Source organism: Symphalangus syndactylus, chromosome 1 (genome assembly GCF_028878055.3).
Source record: "Symphalangus syndactylus isolate Jambi chromosome 1, NHGRI_mSymSyn1-v2.1_pri, whole genome shotgun sequence".
NCBI classification, from domain to species: Eukaryota; Metazoa; Chordata; class Mammalia; order Primates; family Hylobatidae; genus Symphalangus; species Symphalangus syndactylus.
In genome coordinates this window covers 38,882,698-38,891,508 of record NC_072423.2, presented here as the reverse complement: position 1 = coordinate 38,891,508, position 8,811 = coordinate 38,882,698, and positions in this window count along the sequence as shown.

Below are 8,811 nucleotides of genomic sequence, written 5' to 3'. Positions count from 1 at the left end.
TCCCAAGTGATTCACGTTCTATTTCCTCTTCAGGAGGCTGAATAGAAGACTGATAGTCTGGAGGAATAAGAAGCCACAGGTGGAATGAGCTAGAGTCCTGAGGACTGGGCAGAGCAGAAAATCTCTCCCTCTCCACTACCATCACCTACTGACTCACTGTGACCTGAACAACAAATATGCTCTTACTGGCCTAAGCTACTAACTTTTGTGCTTGTGGAAGCACTGAACCAATCTTGATAAAGTACAAAGCTGGAGGAGAAAGAAGGTAAGGCTGGTCTGTTTAGGGGCCTGAAATGGAAGATTAACGAATTTGCTACTTTCTTATAAGAAAAATGGGTTGCTGCAGTCTGTTAAGCAAGAGAGGGACCTAGTGTTCCATCAAAGCTGCACCCTGGCCTGTGAGAGGGATTAGAGGGAACAAGGCTGGTGGTTAGAGGTGCTAGAGTAGTAGGAAGCTATCACCATCATGCAAGGGGGAAGAAGGAGGCCTGGACAGAGATGACAGGAGAAATGGGCTTGAAAGATGAGATAGCCAAGAGGTTCAGCAGGAAAGGTCTGCAGAGCATGGTGTCTGACAGGATGTGGAGGATGAGAGAAAGCCTGGAGGGCCATTGCTATGGCTTGAATGTGTTCCCCAAGACATTATGTATTGGAAGCTTAATCCCCAGTGCAACAGTGCTGGGACATGGGGCCTAATGAGAGGTGATTAGGCCACAATGGCTCTGCCCTCATAAATGGATTAACGCTGTTATCACAGAAGCAGGTTTGTTATTGCAGGAGTAGGTTCCTTATAAATGGATGAGTTTGGGCCCCTCTTGCTGTCCCTTGCTCCTCTGCCTTCCACCATGAGATGACACAGCATTAAGGCCCTCAGCAGATGCTGACCCCTCAATCTTGGACTTTCCAGCCTCTATAACTGTGAGACAATAAACTTTTGTTCATTAAAAATTACCCAGTCTATGGTATTCAGTTATAACAGCACAAAACAGACCAAGACAGTCATCAAGATTATTGGGAGTCTTGGAGGAAAAGACAGTTTGGGAGAAAGATTATGCCTTCATGTTGGAATATATGAGCTTGAGCTGGCTGAGAACTATGGGAAGATGCCCAGGTACAACTGGAAATTTCACCCTGGAGCTGAGGAGTGGACCAGAGCCAGAAGTGACTGTCTAGAACGAAGCCCATCCTGCCTTCCCTGAGCCAATCTCTAAGACCCTTTAGGAATAGATATACCAAAAATACTCTGATCCCAGATGCAGACCTGCACTCCAGTGTAAATTCAACTTCACAATTTTTCAACAAACATTCTCAGAGGTAGAGATGGACTAAAAGATAGAGTCAAGTTTTACTGGAAAAATGCTTGATGGGTGATGAGGAGGTGTCGCTCATCTGATAGTGAACCCAATCTGGTCTCGGTATTCACACTTTTGACAAAAAGGAAGAGACAAAGGAGAGACACATTCCAGCATGTGGTTGGTGCAGCATGACAACAGGCAATCCAACCACAAAAGACAGGAATGTGATCTTGGCCCTGAGGAGAAGAACAGCAAATACTCCTTGGCTCTGGGTGAATTTAGAAATGATAGAGAAGCTACGTGTAAATTTCACTAGCACTTTCACAGTGATAAAATTCTTTCACAATAAATGACGTGCTATTAAATAAACAAATCACTTGAAAATGTACCTGTGGGATAGTTGAGATAAATTCAAAAACAGGTTAAAGTAACATCTGTATATTAACATCGTCATAAAATGAGTTGGTAATTGGGGGAGCATGCAAAGTACTATGAAACAATAATCAGAAATTTTATGTCAATTCTTGAAAATCATGCCATTGATTGAGAGGTATTACTCAGTCTCTGATGTTTCTGCAGCACGTGTTTCTCAACTGGGTTTATAAGAAGTGTCTATTCGGTGGAGCCAAGATGGCCGAATAGGAACAGCTCCGGTCTCCAGCTCCCAGCCCCAGCGACACAGAAGACGGGTGATTTCTGCATTTCTGCTTGAGGTACCGGTTTCATCTCACTAGGGAGTGCCTAACAGTGGGTTCAGGACAGTCGGTGAAGCGCACTGTGCGCAAGCCGAAGCAGGGCGAGGCATTGCCTCACTCGGGAAGCGCAAGGGGTCAGGAAGTTCCCTTTCCTAGTCAAAGAAAGGGGAAACAGACGGCACCTGGAATATCGGGTCAGTCCCGTCCTAATACTGCGCATTTCCAACGGGCCTGGAAAACGGCACACTAGGAGATTGTGTCCCGCACCTGGCTCGGAGGGTCCTATGCCCACAGAGTCTTGCTGATTGCTAGCACAGCAGTCTGAGATCAGGCTGCAAGGCGGCAACGAGGCTGGGGGAGGGGCGCCCGCCATTGCCCAGGCTTGCTTAGGTAAACAAAGCAGCCAGGAAGCTCGAACTGGGTGGAGCCCACCACAGCTCAAGGAGGCCTGCCTGCCTCTGTAGGCTCCACCTCTGGGGGCAGGGCACAGACAACCAAAAACTCAGCGAGAACCTCCACAGCCTTAAATGTCCCTGTCTGACTGACAGCTTTGAAGAGAGTAGTGGTTCTCCCAGCACGCAGCTGGAGATCTGAGAACGGACAGACTGCCTCCTAAAGTGGGTCCCTCACCCCTGAGCAGCCTAACTGGGAGGCACCCCCCCAGTAGGGACAGACTGACACCTCATTCAACCGGGTACTCCTCTGAGACAAAACTTTCAGAGGAACTATCAGACAGCTGAATTTGTGGTCTCACGAAAATCCGCTGTTCTGCAGCCACCGGTGCTGACACCCAGCCAAACAGGGTCTGGAGTGGACCTCTAGTAAACTCCAACAGACCTGCAGCTGAGGGTCTTGTCTGGTAGAAGGAAAATTAACAAACAGAAAGGACATCCACACCAAAAACCCATCTGTACATCACCACCATCGAAGACAAAAAGTAGACAAAACCACAAAGATGGGGAAAAAACAGACCAAAAAAACTGGAAACTCTAAAAAGCAGAGCACCTCTCCTCCTCCAAAGGAACGCAGTTCCTCACCAGCAACGGAACAAAGCTGGATGGAGGATGACTTTGATGAGTTGAGAGAAGAAGGCTTCAGACGATCAAACTACTCTGAGCTACGAGAGGAAATTCAAAACAATAGCAAAGAAGTTAAAAACTTTGAAAAAAAATTAGAAGAATGGATAACTAGAATAACCAATGGAGAGAAGGACTTAAAGGAGATGATGGAGCTGAAAGCCAAGTTTCGAGAACTACGTGAAGAATGCAGAAGCCTCAGTAGCAGATGCGATCAACTGGAAGAAAGGGTATCGCTGATGGAAGATGAAATGAATGAAATGAAGAGAGAAGGGAAGTTTAGAGAGAAAAGAATAAAAAGAAATGAACAAAGCCTCCAAGAAATTTGGGACTATGTGAAAAGACCAAACCTACGTCTGATTGGTGTACCTGAAAATGATGGGGAGAATGGAACCAAGTTGGAAAACACTCTGCAAGATATTATCCAGGAGAACTTCCCCAATCTAGCAAGTCAGGCCAGCATTCAGATTCAGGAAATACAGAGAATGCCACAAAGATACTCCTCAAGAAGGGCAACTCCAAGACACATAATTGTCAGATTCACCAAAGTTGAAATGAAGGAAAAAATGTTAAGGGCAGCCAGAGAGAAAGGTTGGGTTACCCACAAAGGGAAGCCCATCAGACTAACAGCTGATCTCTCAGCAGAAACTCTACAAGCCAGAAGAGAGTGGGGGCCGATATTCAACATTCTTAAAGAAAAGAATTTTCAACCCAGAATTTCCTATCCTGCCAAACTAAGCTTCATAAGTGAAGGTGAAATAAAATACTTTACAGACAAGCAAACGCTGAGTGATTTTGTCACCACCAGGCCTGCCCTAAAAGAGCTCCTGAAGGAAGCACTAAACATGGAAAGGAACAACCGGTACCAGCCCCTGCAAAAACATGCCAAATTGTAAAGACCATCGAGGCTAGGAAGAAACTATAGCAACTAACGAGCAAAATAACCAACTAACATTATAATGACAGGATCAGATTCACACATAACAATATTAACTTTAAATGTAAATGGGCTAAATGCTCCAATCAAAAGACACAGACTGGCAAACTGGATAAGGAGTCAGGACCCATCAGTGTGCTGTATTCAGGAAACCCATCTCACGTGCAGAGACACACATAGACTCAAAATAAAGGGATGGAGGATCTATCAAGCAACTGGAAAACAAAAAAAGGCAGGGGTTGCAATCCTAGTCTCTGATAAAATAGACTTTAAACCAACAAAGATCAAAAGAGACAAAGAAGGCCATTACATAATGGTAAAGGGATCAATTCAACAAGAAGAGCTAACTATTCTAAATATATATGCACCCAACACAGGAGCACCCGGATTCATAAAGCAAGTAAGTCCTCAGTGACCTACAAAGGGACTTAAACTCCCACACAATAATAATGGGAGATTTTAACACCCCACTGTCAGCATTAGACAGATCAACGAGACAGAAAGTTAACAAGGATATCCAGGAATTGAACTCAGCTCTACATAAAGTGGACCTAATAGACATCTACAGAACTCTCCACCCCAAATCAACAGAATATACATTTTTTTCAGCACCACACCACACCTATTCCAAAATTGACCACATAGTTGGAAGTAAAGCTCTTCTCAGCAAATGTAAAAGAACAGAGATTATAACAAACTGTCTCTCAGACCACAGTGCAATCAAATTAGAACTCAGGATTAAGAAACTCAGTCAAAACCGCTCAACTACATGGAAACTGAACAACCTGCTCCTGAATGACTATTGGGTACATAATGAAATGAAGGCAGAAATAAAGATGTTCTTTGAAACCAACGAGAACAAAGACACAACATACCAGAATCTCTGGGACACGTTCAAAGCAGTGTGTAGAGGGAAATTTATAGCACTAAATGCCCACAAGAGAAAGCAGGAAAGATCCAAAATTGACACCCTAACATCACAATTAAAAGAACTAGAAAAGCAAGAGCAAACACATTCAAAAGCTAGCAGAAGGCTAGAAATAACTAAAATCAGAGCAGAACTGAAGGAAATAGAGACACAAAAAACCCTTCAAAAAATTAATGAATCCAGGAGCTGGTTTTTTGAAAAGATCAACAAAATTGATGGACCGCTAGCAAGACTAATAAAGAAGAAAAGAGAGAAGAATCAAATAGATGCAATAAAAAACGAAAAAGGGGACATCACCACCGATCCCACAGAAATACAATCTACCATCAGAGAATACTACAAACACCTCTATGCAAATAAACTAGAAAATCTAGAATAAATGGATAAATTCCTCGACAAATACACCCTCCCAAGACTAAACCAGGAAGAAGTTGAATCTCTGAATAGACCAATAACAGGTTCTGAAATTGTGGCAATAATCAATAGCTTACCAACCAAAAAGAGTCCAGGACCTGATGGATTCACAGCTGAATTCTACCAGAGGTACAAGGAGGAACTGGTACCATTCCTTCTGAAACTATTCCAATTGATAGAAAAAGAGGGAATCCTCCCTAACACATTTTATGAAGCCAGCATCGTCCTGATACCAAAACCTGGCAGAGACATAACCAAAAAAGAGAATTTCAGACCAATATCCTTGATGAACATTGATGCAAAAATCCTCAATAAAATACTGGCAAACCGAATCCAGCAGCACATCAAAAAGCTTATCCACCATGATCAAGTGGGCTTCATCCCTGGGATGCAAGGCTGGTTCAACATATGCAAATCAATAAATGTAATCCAGCATATAAACAGAACCAAAGACAAAAACCACATGATTATCTCAATAGATGCAGAAAAGGCCTTTGACAAAATTCAACAACCCTTCATGCTAAAAACTCTCAATAAATTAGGTATTGATGGGACGCATCTCAAAATAATAAGAGCTATCTACAACAAACCCACAGCCAATATCATACTGAATGGGCAAAAACTGGAAGCATTCCCTCTGAAAACTGGCACAAGACAGGGATGCCCTCTCCCACTGCTCCTATTCAACATAGTGCTGGAAGTTCTGGCCAGAGCAATCAGGCAGGAGAAGGAAATAAAGGGTATTCAATTAGGAAAAGAGGAAGTCAAATTGTCCCTGTTTGCAGATGACATGATTGTATATCTAGAAAACCCCATTGTCTCAGCCCAAAATCTCCTTAAGCTGATTAGCAACTTCAGCAAAGTCTCAGGATACAAAATTAATGTACAAAAATCACAAGCATTCTTGTACACCAATAACAGACAAACAGAGAGCCAAATCATGGGTGAACTCCCATTCACAATTGCTTCAAAGAGAATAAAATACCTAGGAATCCAACTTACAAGGGATGTGAAGCACCTCTTCAAGGAGAACTACAAACCACTGCTCAATGAAATAAAAGAGGATACAAACAAATGGAAGAACATTCCATGCTCATGGGTTGGAAGAATCAATATTGTGAAAATGGCCATACTGCCCAAGGTAATTTATAGATTCAATGCCATCCCCATCAAGCTACCAATGACTTTCTTCACAGAATTGGAAAAAACTACTTTAAAGTTCATATGGAACCAAAAAAGAGCCCGCATCGCCAAGTCAATCCTAAGCCAAAAGAACAAAGCTGGAGGCATCACGCTACCTGACTTTAAACTATACTACAAGGCTACAGTAACCAAAACAGCATGGTACTGGTACCACAACAGAGACATAGATCAATGGAACAGAACAGAGCCCTCAGAAATGATGCCGCATAGCTACAACTATCTGATCTTTGACAAACCTGACAAAAACAAGAAATGGGGAAAGGATTCCCTATTTAATAAATGGTGCTGGGAAAACTGGCTAGCCATATGTAGAAAGCTGAAACTGGATCCCTTCCTTACACCTTATACAAAAATTAATTCAAGATGGATTAAAGACTTAAATGTTAGACCTAAAACCATTAAAATCCTACAAGAAAACCTAGGCAATACCATTCAGGACATAGGCATGGGCAAGGACTTCATGTCTAAAACACCAAAAGCAATGGCAACAAAAGCCAAAATCGACAAATGGGATCTCATTAAACTAAAGAGCTTCTGCACAGCAAAAGAAACTATCATCAGAGTGAACAGGCAACCTACACAATGGGAGAAAATTTTTGCAACCTACTCATCTGACAAAGGGCTAATATCCAGAATCTACAATGAACTCAAACAAATTTACAAGAAAAAAACAAACAACCCCATCAAAAAGTGGGCAGAGGACATGAACAGACACTTCTCAAAAGAAGACATTTATGCAGCCAAAAAACACATGAAGAAATGCTCCTCATCACTGGCCATCAGAGAAATGCAAATCAAAACCACAGTGAGATACCATCTCACACCAGTTAGAATGGCCATCATTAAAAAATCAGGAAACAACAGGTGCTGGAGAGGATGTGGAGAAATAGGAACACTTTTACACTGTTGATGGGACTGTAAACTAGTTCAACCATTGTGGAAGTCAGTGTGGCGATTCCTCAGGGATCTAGAACTAGAAATACCATTTGACCCAGCCATCCCATTACTGGGTATATACCCAAAGGACTATAAATCATGCTGCTATAAAGACACATGCACACGTATGTTTATTGCGGCACTATTCACAATAGCAAAGAGTTGGAACCAACCCAAATGTCCAACAACGATAGACTGGATAAAGAAAATGTGGCACATATACACCATGGAATACTATGCAGCCATAAAAAATGATGAGTTCGTGTCCTTTGTAGGGACATGGATGAAACTGGAAAACATCATTCTCAGTAAACTATCGCAAGGACAAAAAACCAAACACCGCATGTTCTCACTCATAGGTGGGAATTGAACAATGAGAACTCATGGACACAGGAAGGGGAACATCATGCTCCGGGGAATGTTGTGGGGTGGGGGGAGGGGAGAGGGACAGCATTAGGAGATACACCTAATGCTAAATGACGAGTTAATGGGTGCAGGAAATCAACATGGCACATGGATACATATGTAACAAACCTGCACATTGTGCACATGTACCCTAAAACCCTAAAGTATAATAAAAAAAAAAAATGCAATAAAGGAATCTGAAAGCAAAAAAAAAAAAAAAGAAGTGTCTATTCAACGCTGATAAACGCCCTTAAATTCTATCACAATATAATCTGCCTTAGGAAGACTACATGTTGAATTCATTCTATGACATGACGGCTCAATGATTTCTCACTGTCCTAGAGTAGTTGAATAGCCATGTTCATTAGAAGACAATATCTGATTTCTTGGAATACTAGTCACAAAGATAGCAGTCATTAACCTATTTATCTGTAGACTTTTTAAAAAATAAAAATAAATAAAATAAAATTTTTAACCTATTTTCCTATCTGATCCTCTTGGGATACCTATACAGCTGAGTTATCATTTAGAGTATGAGAAGACTTAGGTCAGAGCGTTATGTGGCTTTTCCAAAATCACACAGCAAGAGGGTGATAGGTTCTGCAAGGGAACCCAGGTCTCCCCCAGCCAGACCCTCACCTTCAGCACTTTCTTTCTCTTTGCGTTCCCGGGCCTTCCCAGCCCATCTCTCCCCTGCCTCATTTGTTCCCCTTGTCAGTCCAGGCCCAAGGCCATCACCCTCATCTTCTCACAGATCCTCCTGCAGCCCTCAGCTTCTCCCTCAGGCAAGTTTGCATTTTCCTTTTATTTGGTCCCATAAGATGCCCACCCCAGGGCCATTTTTTGTTCCTCTGGCCACCAATGCAGCTCCGTGTTACCTATGTGTTGAAAATTTCCTCCACTAACTCTAATGCAAGCCATA